Source organism: Furipterus horrens, unplaced genomic scaffold (assembly GCF_987537825.1).
Source record: "Furipterus horrens unplaced genomic scaffold, mFurHor1.1.pri manual_scaffold_9, whole genome shotgun sequence".
NCBI classification, from domain to species: Eukaryota; Metazoa; Chordata; class Mammalia; order Chiroptera; family Furipteridae; genus Furipterus; species Furipterus horrens.
This window is the reverse complement of record NW_028327179.1, coordinates 82,537,415-82,554,381: the sequence shown is the minus strand read 5'-3', so window position 1 is coordinate 82,554,381 and position 16,967 is coordinate 82,537,415.

The window sequence follows — 16,967 nt, the reverse complement described above, 5'->3', positions numbered from 1 at the left end:
CCTCAAGAGGTACTATGGATTCTTCCTCCACCTTCCTGGATTGCTGACCTCAGATTACCATTTTAGTATGTCAACCTGGCCACCAGGTGATGAGAGGGGAACGGAGGGTGTCCCAGGGGACACTGAGCACTAAATACCCAAATTGGAAGGGGCCTTTAGACCAGCCATCTCTCAACTGAACTAGTAACGTGAATACACAGGTAAAACCAGCAGAAATCTGCCCAACTAGTTCATAAAATCATGAGTGTTGTTGTTGTAAACCACTAAATTGTGAGGTGGTTTTTATGTAGCAATAGACAACTGAAGCACTACTGACAAATTAATTCAGAAACAGTTGAGAGACTTTTCTCAGAGAAGGATAAGTAAAGCTGAACACACAGCATCTTCGTCTGAAACATCTTTTACAACAGTTTTCTCAGGTATTTCACATCTGTGGTTAGAGAACCCTAGGTGATGGAAATTTTATAACTATAAAATAGATTATCATAGAACTTTAATGTAAAAGAAAACTATCATATATAAAGATCTGTGCTCTTATGATGACTCTTACTAGAAGCCATTCCATTTGTGACAATAGCAACAAAACTGCAGTCCTTATTGGCCTTGAGAATTACACACCAAGGTGTCCCTCTGGGATCTATTCTAACTCCATTTAAAAATTTTAAGTTACTTATAATCAGATCACAGTTCAACAGCAGTTTCTTAACTTCTTCTTCTTTTATTTAGTCAGTTTCTCTGAGTTTTTCTTGAATACATTATGAATTTTGAGAGAGAGGAAGAGAGGAATCACTCAAGGCTGATTTCAGAATGTCTCTAATCTTCTAATCTCCTGAAATACAATATAATTAGGAAAAACAGTCATTCTCAAAAGAGAAATGACACTGAAATGAAGCTGAATACTCTAAAGCTGTTAAAACTGAGGTAGTTACCTTCTCTCTTTCGGTTGTTCTAAGCCTATACCATCATAGTTATCCTCAATAACGTTATAATTATAGGAGTGAGAGGCAGAGAATCAAAATATCTTGAAGGAGAATACATTCAGTCCAGTTTAAAATATTCATATAAATGATAGTACTAAATACAGAATATATTAAAAATGCTTTTACTATGGAACAAGGCTTTTGGCTATTTTATAAACCTGTTAAGTTTCACTGAATTGATCTTAGTTAAACATTTCCACACAGTTTGTTCTTCGAACTAATAGACAGGAAGGCTTCATCAAGATCTACGATGTCAGAGATACTACAGAGCATGATTTTTTTAAAATGCAAATTGAGGAAAATTCACTAACTCTCAGATACAGTTATAAGAATTTTGACAAGTGGATAAAGCCTTATCTAGGACTACAGTCAATACAAAATTTCTTTCATGTTGCCCCTTTATTGCTGACCACCCCCTGCTCTCAGCCCAGCAAACATTGTCTGTTCTGCATCCCTATAGTTTTCCTTTTACAGAAGAGATCATGAATTTTAATCACACAGCTTTTATTACATAGAGATGATCAGTCTTTAATAAGATAAAACAATATTTTTCACAATTGATGAATTGTCTTAGGAGGAAAAATTTTCCGTTGTAGCTCCTCCAAGCTGTGATTTTTAGGTTAGGAGTGAAAAACCTTTACTAGGATTTACTTTTTAAGATAAAAGAATCCTCTAACTCTGGAAAAAAAGATTTGTGGGGTCTGAAAAGAATTTTTAAAAGATAACAGAAACAAAGGCCAGTGAGCCATTCATGCTTTAACATAGACCATCTGCCAGTTTATTATGAATTTTACAGTTTCTCATTTTAAAGAACAAAAACAGAAAGACTAGAGGAAATAGAATAAGAGAAAGCACAATGAAAATACAAGTGGATATTTACTATGTGTTCACTCACTGATTCAACAAGAATTTAGTGAGCATTTACTATGATGACAAGGATTTTTCTAATTGCTTGAAAGAGCAATAAATTTAGAGGAACAAGATCTCTTCCTTCATGCAGCTTATATTCTTATGGGAAAACATAGATAGTAAACAACTAGGCAAAAGAAATTACAAATAATTATATTGTTTTATACAGTATACTACTGTATAGGTTTGAGATCCCATAAAAGCTTACAAATATTTGAGGAAAATTAGCTTATCTGGGGGATATAACTGTGGATACCAGTAGGTGACTGGGAAAATGAGTTAGGAAAAAGAAGGCAGCCAATTAGTAATGTTATCAAGGAGCTCAGTCCCTCTTGGAGACTCTGGAAGAATGTGGAGAAAGGTTTTCAGATATAGTCTAATCTGAAGATGAGAAAGATAGCATTTCTATCAACTTCTCCCTATTTTTCATCAATTATTTTACTCTTCAGATTGAATAATATCCATTGATCTGTATCTTCCTACTCATTATTTCTTTCTATCTCAAATCTACCACTGAACACATTTAGCCAATTTTTATTTCAAACCTAGAATTGTACCCTTCAACTCTAGAATTTTCCTTTGCAAATTTGTATTTCTCCTTTGAGTTTCCTGATTGCTAAGCCATTATAAACATAGTTTTCTTCAAGTTTATAAATGTGGTATAATTGGGTTTATTGTTGACAATATTACAGATGTCCCTCATTCCTCTTCTCTTTGCTTCCCATTCACTCAGCAAACCCCCACCCCTGGCCTTCACCACACTGTTGCCTGTGTCCATGGGCTATGTATATATGCATACCTGTTCTTCGGCCAATCTCTTCTAGTACCCACCACCTCCATCCCCTCTAAGATTTATCAGTCAATTCAATGTTCCCTTGCCTCTGGTCCTATTTTGTTCATTGGTTTATTTCATTCATTAGATTCTACATATGAATAAAATCATATGGTATTTGTGTTTCTCTGACTGGCTTATTTCACTTAGCATAATAATCTCCAGGTCCATTCATGCTGTCACAAAGGGGAAGAGTTTCTTTTTTTTTTAAGCCACATAGTATTCCATTGCATAAGAGTACCGCATCTTTTTTATCCACTCATCTACTGATGGCCATCTGGGTTTTTCCTAGATTTTGGCTATTGTAAATAATGCTTCTATGAACATAGGAGTGAATATATTCTTTCTGATTGGTGTTTAAGGATTCTTACATTATATTCCCAGCTCCACCAAACTAAAAAGCTTCTACACAGCAGAAGAAACCTTCTACAAAATGAAAAGGGAACCCACTATCTGAGAAAACATATTTGCCAATGACACATCTGGTAAGGGGTTAATTTCCAAAATATATAAAGAACTTATACTAATCAACATCAGGAAGACAAACAATCCAATTGAAAAATGGACAAAGGATCTGAATAGACACCTCTCCAAAGAAGACACAGAGATGGTCAATATACAAATGAAAAGATGTTCAACATCACTAGCCATCAGAGAGATGCAAATTAAAACCACAATGAGATACCACCTCATACACATGAGAATGGCCATCATTAATAAATCAACAAACAAGTGCTGGTGAGGATGTGGAGAAAGACACCCTACTGCACTGTTGGTAGGAATGCAGACTGGTGCAGCCACTGTGGGAAACAGTATGGAGTTTCATCAAAACAAACAACAAACAAACAAACAAAAAATAACAACAAAACTGCTGTTCAACCAAACGTGGTATCATTTAGTCTTTAAGCATATTTATAACAATTGCTTTGATGTCCTTGTCTGTTCAGTTCACTATTTGGCCTATTAAGGTCAGTTTCTATTCTCTTTTTCCTTATTAATGGCCATTTATTTTACATTATTTATTCTATTTTATATTTTAGTGGTCAGCTAATGACTTGGGCAGACATTGTGTTCAAAAACCTCAAACCCTATGTCTCTTAGGAGCTTCTTTAAACTTCAGCCAGTTTTCCAAACTGCTTTGGCTTTAACTTACACCAGGCTCTCTCAGTTTCCCCTGTACGTGTATGGTATTTTCTATCATTCAGGCAGGTTTGGATAACTTATGTGTGGATCTCTCCTTTCTAAGCTGTCATTAACCTTCTGGCATGTCTTTCATTTGCCTCAGCTGTGACTGCCATTTCTGGCCAGCAGATATGTGGGTTTCTGCTGTTTTCCATAAGTTAGCAAATTTTACTGAAAATACCACCAGTTTCCACTTATTGCCCCAGAGAGAGTCTACCCCCTCTGACAACAGGATTGCTGATTTTCATGGTCAGGTCCATCTTGGCAGCACTACCATTCTTTCTCCCCGCTGAGTTGGGTGGGGCTGATAAGAGCAATAGAGGGAAAGAATGTACTTTGCTACTCTTACCAAAATTGCTGGCAGTTTTTACAAATGCATGCCTCTTTGTTTGATCATTATCAGAGAACATACTATGATTGTTTTCAAACTTTTTGCCCAATTTTATACTTTTTAATATTAAGGAGAGGGTGAAAAGGCTAAAACATACCTTTATCAGGTTTCTCACCGAAGAAGGTCATATAAAGCCTCCATTTTTCAAAATTCTTGCTGTGCTTTACCAATGATGGTTAATAAGAAGTGGTCAACATGAAGTACTGAGAACCCAACTGTGGGATGAAAATGTTGATGTCTTTTATAGCTACATCCAGATCGTCTCAGTGAAAAAAAAACAAAAAACTTTGTTAAAGTTATGCGGACAGGACACCTATTGCAGGTAACTTTTCTTTATTCCAACTATTTATTGGTGACATAGAGTAAAAATAACAAAAACAAAAGCTGATGACAAATATTTATTCACCTATTTATTTGTTTGTTTTCTGATAAAGTCATCCATAACTTAGTATTCCATCATTATATGTTCCAATCTGAGGTTTCCCTTTTTCCCTGAGAATGAATACCTGTGAAATCCACCTTAAATCTGTCTTGTATTGACTCTTTGCTAGGGTAGATTTCTCTGAAAGCTCTTAGTTGTTTTTTTAAATAAATATGATTTTCATTATATTAATACCTCATTTAAGTCCTCCTTGTCTATTAAGTCACACCTTCTTGAATCCATTTGCTTTCAAACTGAAATTTTATTATTTCTTTTAAATTTATTCAATTGTCTTCAATGTCTGAGTTTATGCAAATCAAATAATTAAGAGCATCTTTGAATTCAACATAGATTATCCAGGGCAATTAAGAATCATAAGAGACAAAGAAAAGGGAGTTGTAATAGGAAAGTAAAGTAGTCTGGCAAGGTGAATAAATCTTGAAGCATCCTGAGGTACATCTCTTCTTCATAATGCAGAGTGAACTAAGAAAACTAATAAATGTACTCCATTGTATATTTATGTAATTTGTGTATCTGAATATATGTATGTATTTGCAAGAACTATCAAAGAAAACATTCTAAAACATTGAAAAAATTTTGCCAAACTCTCCTATCTATTAACATTTGCAAAAACAATAATGTCAGAGAAAATTTAACAAAATGGGGAAATGATCATGAGAAGTACTTGATAATATAACACAAGTTGCAAGTGCTTAGGCTAAAATAAAAAATAAAAAGTTGCATCAATTACAATACTCCTAAACTGACTAAAATAATACAATTAGAGAATCAAGTTCTTGTAAGAGAAATAGAAGCTAAAATGTGAATGTTTGAAGCAAAGCAAGGAAGACAAAAGTGAGTTAAAAATCATGTAACTAGAATAAAAACAAAACAACCAAGAAAAAACTTTATAAAGTCTGCTATACAGGGCAATGCATCATTTTTCAAGAATATGCTTTGCCATAGTTACTTTTAGAAGCTTCTGAAGAAACAAGATTTTATAGCCTTTTAGAGTAACCAGGCTTTGTATGATTATAAGAGTCAGGGTTTATTTCTTTAGTAATAAAAATTTGAAACCAAGATGAAAAATATCTCTAGCTAACTCTGTCCCACATGGTTAATCTAGATCACGCATTTACAAGCATTTTCTGTAAAAGGTGAGATAGCAAGTATTTTAGACTTTGCAGGCTGAGAAAGAAAGTTGAATAACTGTTCTCATTTAAAAGCTGATAGTGTTTCTTAAATTGTACGTTGTACACATATGCTACAAAAAGAGGTGGTAGGCTATAGTTTGTTGACCCCTGATCTCAATCTCTATGAAATATACTATGATAAAGGGCAAGAAAATCAATATAGTCCCAATGCAAAACAGTAAGCCTATGTTATTGTCCTGATATAAACTGTTTCTGATCCTCTTTTCCAGTCAGAGAATAAAAGACCACATTCCCCAACCAGTTACTACCTACCATTTCCATTTGTCAGATACCATGTTAATTTGCTCAAAAAAGAAAAAGAAAAAGATACTACACCTGACACAGCAGCTGCTATTGAGGTTACTACTTGATACAATATATAATTGTTTACCCTCATCCTCTGACTCCTGCAGGAGCCAGAATGATACATTACATGAAGATATAACTGGAGGTATGATGGGGAAAAGAGAAGGAAAACTCTGACTCCAAAAAACCTCCGCTGCCTTGCGGCATACCTCTTCAGGGGAAAGGCTAAGGGAGTAAACCCCGACAGAAAATCCGGAGCCGGAGTCCCTAAGGCGGTTTGACGTTGTAGTCAACACCGGCAACTCCTGCGGCGCACCTGAAACCAAGCTGTATTGACTCCGTCTTTCCCTTGGACCCTTCAGCTGCGAAGAGAGGGGGGGTCTGCTGCATGGGCAACAGCAGACCCTCCATATCACCCTGCCCAGGCTCTGTAGCTTCAGCTTCACTGGAGAGGACACTCCAGCGTCATCACAAGATGTCGATTCAACATGGGAGGAGACAGATACCGTGTCACTCCCGAGTCGGACTGCACAGCCATTCTCGGCGGTGCAGATAGACTCTTAAGAAGCTACACCATCGTCTCTCGAGACGGACGGCTGCCGACGATGACGACGATGATGGGGAAAACCATTCTTGCACCCTTTAGATCCTTAAGGATGATACTAATCTCCTCCATGCTCCCCCTACAATATTATTTTTGACCTATTATCTTGGCCAGGGAAGGGGGATACTATCAGAGGTTATCATTTGGCATTCATAATCATGATAGCCTATATCCTACAACTTAGGGTTACTCCAGGTACCAACTGCAACAATCCCAATTACACATTCAGCAACTGGGTAAATATACCATCATGTGTGTACACAGCTCTAGTGGACACTCAACACCTTAACTTGGACCAATATCCCATCTAGTAGCTCCTGTTGTAAACATGATGACATTTTGATTCTTTGGGTATCAACTTGGGCCCCTGTGTCTAATAGTTCATGAAATGTTTGAGTATTTCTCTTTCCTCAATATGCAGTTCCCTGAGTTAATGCCCACAGATACCTATGGGGAAGCCCTCAGGGAATCATTGTCAGTCAGTTATAAAGACTCTGCTACTTCAGGATTCTTTTTTCCTGGAGATGAGGTTTCATCTTTATTCAGTGGGTTCTAAGTGTGACAACTATGTCTAGAAAGAAAACTGGGAAAGGGATGGTGACACCTCACTGGGGTGACCACCCTCAGCCCCCTATAGTACAAGTTTAGTTTTATGTTTGTTGTCTGGCCATATCTTTCCCTCTTGACTACAGTGTTTATCAGCCATATTCATAACTCTCTGTGTGCTAGGCCCCTTGACTGGCACTCTGGCCCTCTCCTTCTCTACAATAATTGTGTCTACAAAGTCTCAGTCAAGTAAGCAAACTCCTGGCTCTGTAGGTTTTGAGTCTGCAATTCTCATTACTCTTAGTGAGCCATATTATGTCCTGGCCTCTGCTACCATCAGCCTTGGATATGAAGGAAAGCCCACAGAGAACATGTTTTTGTGATGCGTAAGCTAGTCCCTCTTACCTATTTTCTACCAATCTTGATTTTCTCAGATCTGGGCAAACACAATGAACTTCTGCCAATTAATCAGTGTAGGCCTGTACCACTAGCTATATCTTCTCCCTCCGCATCAAGCATGCTGCCTGAAATCCTGCCCATTAAGAGAATTTCCTCCCTTCACAACCATATTCTGAATGGATCAGAACTGCAGCAGTATTTCTGTTCATGCTGATGCTAACACATCATGCACACCCATTGTAAACCAGAGTTGTGCTAGTCAGAGAAAATATCTCAGGATAACATAGTATAGAGTGAAGTATGGTCAGAAACACAGCAGGGATAAGTACTATGGGAGACCTAGACACATGCTCAGGCCTCCCCCCACCCCCTTATAAGACCTTCATTATGTTCTTTACACATTGTGAGTAAACCAATACCAGAATCCTAGCATGAGTATCTGTTTTCTGGGACTACTCTTGATAGCAAAATCTTGAGAAGAAGTCAGGGTCTAACTAGAAAACAGAAACCACTTGAGGATTAATATAGACTTACTTTAATCTAGGGAATTGGTTGTATATATTATGAAAGGAGAAACCAAGAAGGGGACATATGAGTATATCCATCAATAAATCCAATTATCTGAACTATCAATGAACTAACATTTTTTAAAATCCACTTGATAGGAATATCATGCAGGCTTATTCATTAGATCAATCTTTAAGTGGATTTCACAGTATCTCAAGATTTTATAGATTGTGTATCTCATCTCATAAAGCAATAACTTTAAAATCTTGACTTATAAAGAATTTCATAAGAAAATATATTTACTTTTAACATCAGCCTTCTTCTTTATAGGAATCTAATCCTAATCATCAGTATATGTTTAGCTTTGAATAAACTTTCAAACTTACAGAATTTGACTTTCTCTGACCAAATCATTCTGAAAAAAATTGGTGTCAGTCAAGTAATGTAAAGAAAAAACAAATATATAAACTATTTATCTCAAATAGCTATTTCATGTGTTTCAGGTTTTTTGAGTTTTTTTTTTTTTTTGCATACTACTTTAAATTTCAATTTAGCATCCATTTGGAAAATTGGTTATTTGAACCTTTTTAGATTCAAACCAGTTGTAACCTATTATTAATGCATTTACTGCACACTAACTAGCAATGGCACCTTGATAAGTTGTAATCAGCATTAGCTAATTTTCTTTTGAAAGCGCTGTAACTTCTTCAACCTATGGATATTGATCATTAACACAATGATCCATGTCACAAGCATCTCCATTTATCATGGCCTCATTTTCATGAATGGCATTAGTAATACTAATTCACTTCCTCAAGTGAACATGATGTGATAGAGCTTTGAAAATAAATTCAAGGGTTTGGGGGAAGGTGAGAAGAATTTTACATCTACTCTAATGGTTATACAAAAAAGCTTGTATATTAGACGGGGCATCATTGAAGTATATCACAATGTATGCTGGATATTTGAAAAGAACTTTCAACCTTTAAAACTGATGGCTTTTTTTTACTGATACCTGCAAATATGTTATAAATACAGCATATTTTCTCAAATGTAAATTGAATGTAAAACATACGTGTTATGTCTTGAAATAAACCTTTGCAATCCAGAGAGTGAATAAACTCATATTGAGGATGATTTTTTTTTCTATAGAAAGTTGTATTTCCTTTCACCCCTGGAAAAATGGGGGTTGGAGAGGAGAATATTGTTTATGACAAAAACAAATTAGTAGCCCACATCTAGGTATACCTCAGAACTATCATTTTATTTCTACCACAGTGCTTTTATTATTATGTGGTACACTGTTAAGCAATCATTGATGAAAATACTATGCTATGATAGCCTGATAACTGATATGGTTGATACCCAACAGGTAGCGTAGTTACAGAGAGAGAGGCTTTAAAATGAATATGTTCACATGTATTCACTTTTATAGACATTTTTATTTTACCTGTCGTCCATCTACAATATTTAATTTAATTCATGGTTCAGTACACCCAAAAATTGTTTAAATGCCACAACTGGCCTGAAAGAATCCAAGACAGGCAAAGCAGAAATGGAAAAGAAAAACATGTGATACGTAAAGCAATATGCTGAGTATCTGGCTAGAAAATTCTCTGCAGCTTCCCTATTCAGATCACATTGTTAAAGGCAGTGCTGACATTAAGAAATGTTTATTTCTTTAGATGCTCTCAAATTTGATGCAAAATTAACTGTTATTAAATTTTAAAATAATAATAAGTAAACATAAAATTTTCCCAGTGTTTTCCATCCATGTAGCTGCGTGCTATACTGGAGAGCCTGTGCAGATAGTTAATTGCATGGCTCCTGGAAGCAGACTAAGTTCAACTACTAGAGTATGTTCTCAGAATAACATCATTTTATTAAATGCCATTTTGTCATAATGTTAATGAGATACCACAAGAATTTAACTCTTGTTTATACCAGTTAGCTTATGGTAAAATTGGTTTAGCTATACATTGCTTTGTTTAAAGCCACAGAACCTATTAATGACATTGAGGAGTTACATGAGTTAGAGCAAGTTACGTACCTGCTATTGACTATATGGGGATAGAGTATACTCACCTTATATGTTTGTTATAAGGATTACATGAGTCAATATATGTGATGCTCTTAAAAAATGCCTAGAACATAAGAAGAACACTGAGTGTTCTAAACACTACTCCTTTATTTTCCATGACTCTCTGGGAAACTACAGGATTGAGGTTTACTTGTGTTCATCAGAGGAAAGGAACACCAGTGATGGTGAATCTATCTGTACACACGTAGCACTTGATGTGCTATTAAATATTCAGTTGACTCATTACTTTAGTGAGCTTTTATTTTATTGTAGTATATCTATCCATTATTTGGTATAATAATATGATAAATAGGTGACATGTATACTCTAGAAACAGAAACATTACATATACTTGGTTTTTATACAGTGACCTTTCAGGGTCTCCTAGTGAATGACTTATTTCATAATGTGCCTTCTCTGATTCATAAAACCAAACTTTATTTTAAACAAGTTTGAAATAGAGAAAAATTAGGTGTTCTAATCTTTCCATGAAATCCACAGTCCTGCTATACCAAATAATTACTGAAGCATATTAGTTTTGTTTTTCTGTTGAGTGCTTTTGTGGGTAAGGTGTATACATAGTAATATTATGAAATAAACATAGAAAAAAGTTTATTTTCTTCATATGTTTAACAGCTTAAAATTCAGCAACTCTACTCCTGCTCACGTTTACCACAGCTGCAACCTTACTTAAAAACCATACATAGTATTTATTCCCCATTGAATCACAGTTTGAATAAATAAAGCATTTAAAATGTTTTTATTTTCAATGCTTTTGCTTTCTATAGTAGCTCACAAAGCTTGTAACACTGTGATAGCACAAACCATACCCCCTAGTTCCCCCCAAATATCCACATCTTAAGCCCCATAACCTGTGACTATGTTAATTAACCCTGCATGTAAAAGGGACTCAGCAGATGTGGTTAAATTAAGGATCTTGAGATGGGGAAATTATTCTGTATTATCGGCATGGCTCCAGTGCAGTCGCAAAGGTCCTTATGAGACAGAGGCAGGAGAGTCAAAATTAGAGAAGATGTAAGGATGGAAGCAAGTATGAGAGAGGAGAGAAGGTGCTATGGTGCTGGCTTTAATATGGAAGAAGGGGCCATGAGCCTAGAAATACAGGGAGCCTCTAGAAGCTGGGAAAGAGAAAGAAACATGTTTCCCCTAAACCTTACATAAAGAATACAGTCCTCAAAATTAAGTTTGGACTCTGACCTCCAGAAATGTAAAATAATAATTTCTCATTGTTTTGAGTCATAACTTTGCGATATGTTAGAGAAGCAATATGATACTAATACTGACATACCTGAGCACTAACATATTTGCTTGCTGATTAGTTTCTCACATCCCTATCTCATTTTCCTTATTGTAATCACCTGCATATTTCCCATACATTTAATATCTTTCAACTCCCCTATCTCCCAAATCATTGACATCTCACAGAATCATATATTTTAGTGATTATGAAGCTCCTCCAACTCTAAGATTTCCTTTATTTACTTACACATGGTAGAGCTGAAAATCTGAAAAGAATGCTAAGGATCACTAACAAGATAAAGACTAGATTAAAATGTTAAAATATATAAAAGCATGTGTATGTATGCATGTGTCCCATAACTTTAACTGAAATTTGTCAGGGCAAATGTACCCCCTTTCCCTTAAAAGTCATGATGAGTAGTCATATTTTCTGACTTTGATGTACTTTATAGAAGCAGTTACTACTATACAATTTTTGATTAATGCATTATGAAATTTGATTACTATGATAAAATCCAGAATCTAAAAGAGAAACAATATTTATTATAGCATATAATATGTGCAATATAATACTACTAATAATAGTATTTAAAAATAAATATTGAGTACATACTTCATTGCACCACAATGGCCTGAGATAGGTACTATTAGTGACTTTTACAACAGAAATAACTGAAGCAAGGAAACTTGTGTAAAGTCAAAATCACTTAAATTTCAAATGTCCTTGCTACAGAGATGAAAATTTAACCATCACAAGTATGATTATAGGTTCTTTAATATCTGAAAGATTATTAATAAATTTAACCCTTAATCAAAACTAAAAGCTATTAATTTTAAAATTTCATTTTTAAAGTAATAGGGGTTAGTAGTATTTAACTTGTCTATTTTAACTATCCCTTTCATTTTTAAAAACAAACCCAGTGTTTAATTTAATAAGATATACCATGTTCTTTATTGCCATTAAATATGAGGGAGGCCCCCAAAAAACATAATTTATGTATTAAATTTGTGTATTTATTCTAACATGTTTAAATATCATTCACCTTCAAAGAACCCTCCATTTGATGCACTCCACCTAACGAGACACTTTTTCCACTGCTTAAAACAGTTTTTGAACTAGTCAATTTTGTTACCTTTTAGGGCTTCTGTGGTTTTTTTTGTTTCACCTCTTCCACATCAGAAAAATGTTTCCCTTCGATGACTTTTTTCATCCAGAAAACAACAAAAAAACGTTGCTCAAGGGCAAGATCAAGTGAATAAGGAAGGTTGGGCATGGGGGTCATGCCATTTTTGGTCAAAAACTGCTGAACATTCAGCGTGGTGTGGGCAGGTGCAGTTGTAAATCACCCATCATGAAATAGGCAAACACACTGGAAGAGTCTTTAAAAAAAAATTCATTGATGCCAAACACAGCCTATCACAACGATGCCAGTTGGTACATTAATACAGATGGGTTCCTAGAACACTCAACTAGTGGGGGAAACCTGTATTACAAGAGGCCTACCTTCCAGAACATAATTCCATTTTGGGTGGTGTCCTTCCTCATAACATATAACAGAATGTGGTAGAAATGGAATCTACATTACCTAAGGAAAAGGAGAGGCAAATAAATTATTCAAACATGCTTCTAAAGTAAAAGTAAACTAAATATTTTATTTTGAGACAAGTTTTGTGTAAATCACAATAGCTTGCTACTATTTTATGATTGATATATACTTGATTATTGAAGCCATCTATAGTATGATTGAAGAGAAACACATGAGATTACAATAAATGGGGGGATCCATTCACATGCATCACCTCCTGCAGGCTCCTGCTCCCATTCTGCCTGTTCATCAACATCACCTATAGGGCTGCCAAGCAAATGTATTTCCACAGGGAATTTGTCATGTTTTTGTTAATACTTTGCCTGCTGCTTTCCTTGACTGGGTTGGCAGCCATGCCAGACATTGATTTCCAGTGTTTTTGTTTTGTTTTGCTTATGACAACAGGAAATAAATAGTTGTGAGCTGTCAGTCCTCATCCATCATTATATTAACATGTACCACTCCAGGCATGAACCTCATCTAATCCATTCTCCAATTTAAGGCAGGATTATATTAATAAAATATAATATATATGTATATCTTTTTTCAGGCAGCCCAAGATCTCTTGGCTGTTTCATGATTCCCAGAAACCCCAAGGAAAGACTACTGAGATGCTGGCATTCCTTTAAATGCCAGATGGTAATTTGGTTGTTTTGATTATTTTATTATGTCAGTATTTATTATTTGTACTGGCTTTTAGTAACTGATGATAGAAATAGGTAAGACGACAATGATAAGTTGCAGCCAAAAATGAACTAATTAGCACAACTGTGAAGACAATGAGGTTACTATGTAGTTTTGTACATGACAGCTTAGGAAAACTATTATTGGGCTTCATCATAGCTGGAAAGGAAATGGTAATTGCAACTCAGTTGCCAATGCCAAACACCAAAAAGTTATAAATGTAACTATGAAAAGTACTACACAGTACAATTTATCCATGGGTTCTGATAGAATGAATAAAATTTAGTCAAACGACATCATAATATTTAAAATTAAAAGTACAACTAGTACCCTAACTTATTGGCTAGTAATTCCTATTTTTATAAGTAAATCTGTGTTTGGTTCTACAGATACTGAAGTCATATAACTGTACTATGATTAGTGTTATAATCATGCACTTTCATATAGTATTATATTGTCAAACTGTCTAGGTAGCCCGAATATTTAAACAATACCTTTGTCTATATCCATTCTCATGTGACTTTGATGTCCTTCCCACTAAGTGGGTGGAGCATGCTTCTCCACATCTTGACTTTGGGTTCAACAACATGACTTGCTGTGGCTGAGGGAATGTTATCAGGTAGCAAAACTGTGTGTAACTGGGCTACGTTGCTTACAACTCTGATGTCTTCCTAAGAACTTCTCCAGATACCTCTGCTCCTCAGCCAGTATCACAGATTGAGCATATGCAGAAAACACGAAGTCAGTTGAGCTCAGACTTCACAGAAAGCCCACCTGTATCCGTTTCTTGAAGCACACTCATCTAGCCATGTCCAGCTGGACTCTGCTAAACCACAGAATTAGAAGCCAAATTAATTCATGTAACTAAGTTTTGTAGTTTACATTGGGACATTTTTGTGACAATGAATAATTTTTACACTGCCTTTCCATAATTTCTATTTATTAGTTGAGCAGCTATAATCTTAATATCTAGTTTGCACTTACTATGTATTTGTTGAATAAACGAATGAGTAAATGAACTAAAATATGAAATAAAATTTCCAGATTAGTGTATTTTTCTAGAAGAAAAATTCTAATTATGATTTAGCAGTAACATTAGAACAATGTTAAAATTTTTGACTTTTATGTGTTCTGCTTGAACTATTAAAGTCAATTTATATTCATGTCTTTGATTTTATTTTAAATTCCTAGAAGGTTACGTAGTGAAAATACTGTATTCGAAGTTTAATTGAAGAAATTATTCTTGTCTTGCTGTTGTTTAGTTATGTTTCCCATTCGATTTATAGTTAGTTTCATTGGCTCCTTTTTAGATTTGATGTTAGAATCTGGGTTTGGGGTCCTGTTTAAGAAATCCTTTCCTGAGCTCACTGAAATATTGCCCTATATTATCTTCTAGAAGGTATATTGATTTGCTTTCACATCTTGATCCACAACCCTCTTAAAGTAGGTTTTTGAGAGCAGTTTTAGGTAGGGATCAAATTGAATGTGTTTCCAAACAGCATCAACAGAAATTATTTTAAAATCCTTTATTCCACTGGTCTGAAATGTCACTTCTGCTTTACTGGTATTGTTATATGCAGGTTTCCAGTTTGGGATAATCTATGCTTTTCAATAGATTTATTTGCTTATATTTGAGCCAATACTACTCTTAATGTATATTTACAACTTGTTTTGAATATATTATATTGATTATGCTATTACAGATGTCCCAATATTTTCCTCCTTTGCCCCCCTCCATATACCCTTCCCTCCATCAGTCCCCCCCTTAGTTCATGTCCATGGGTCGTGCATATAAGTTCTTTGGCTTCGCCCTTTTGTATGCTATTCTTGACACCTCCTCTGTCTATTTTGTATGTACCAGTTATGCATATTAATCCTCTTTTCAGGAAACAGGACAAATTTATTATGAAGAATTGTTAACAAATACTAGAAGTAGTGGACAGAATTCCAAGGAGTCCAGGAATAACAAATACAGAAAGCAGCTACAACTTGTAGGCTAAAGACGTGGAAAAAAAAGAAGGCAGTGGGGAAAAACAGTAGGGTGGGAATTGACCACTGCTGGTCCTGGCTGCTACTGTTGAGTGCTGCCTGAGTTCCCCTGCACTCCAATTCCTTAGCTGTCACGTAAAGGAAAAGAAAATCAAGAATAACCAGGCAGGGAAGAAGCTTCTCCTGTTCTGGCCTTGCAGTATACTTCAGCACCCAATAAAGCTAATATCAAGCCAACTGGCTAAGGAGAAATATTTAAAGACTTCAGCTACAGTATTGTAGCTCAGAAAAACAGATGGATGGATTTGGAGTAAAAGACAAAAGATTGATAACAGCCTTGATTGCTGGTAGAGTAATTCCTCCAAACTTGTTCTTTTCCAAGTTTGTTTGGGGATATATTTGGACTTTCAGTGTTTCATATACATTTTAATATTTTGCTAATAATTAGATTAAAAAAACTTTTAAATATTAATTGAGAACTCACTGAAAATATTGGTCAATTTGGGTAGAACTAACATGTTTGCACACTTAATCTTCTAATTAATGAACAGAATATTCTCTCCTTTTTTTATATTTGATATCTCTCAAATTATGTATTTTGTATATTGCTGTGTTATACAACTTTTGTTAGATTTATTTTTATTTTAATTAAAATACTTTATAATTAAAATATCAGAATTGTTTTTGTATACAGAAATACAACTTAATGTAGCAACATTTTTAATCAATATAGTAGTTTATCTGAAGTCTCTTATTGTACTTTTTCCAAGACCACAGTCATACCATCTAGAGATGATAACAAGTTTATTTTTCCTTTCTACTTACTAATTTAATTACGTATTTTATTTTATATTTTTTTGCTGCAAGGCGCAGGCTAGAAATGATGAAGTGTTAAATGTACGTGGTGAGAGTGATATCCTAGGCCTTTTTCTTTAGCTCAGCTTTTAACATTTTAAAATTAACTATGATTTTTTTTGTAATTGTATCTTTCATCAGATTAACCATTTCCCCTCTACTCCAGATTTGCTCAAGACTTTTATTCCAAATAGTCCTGAATTTGATTAGTTTTCTCAGCTTATTCAAGTTTATTATTTAATA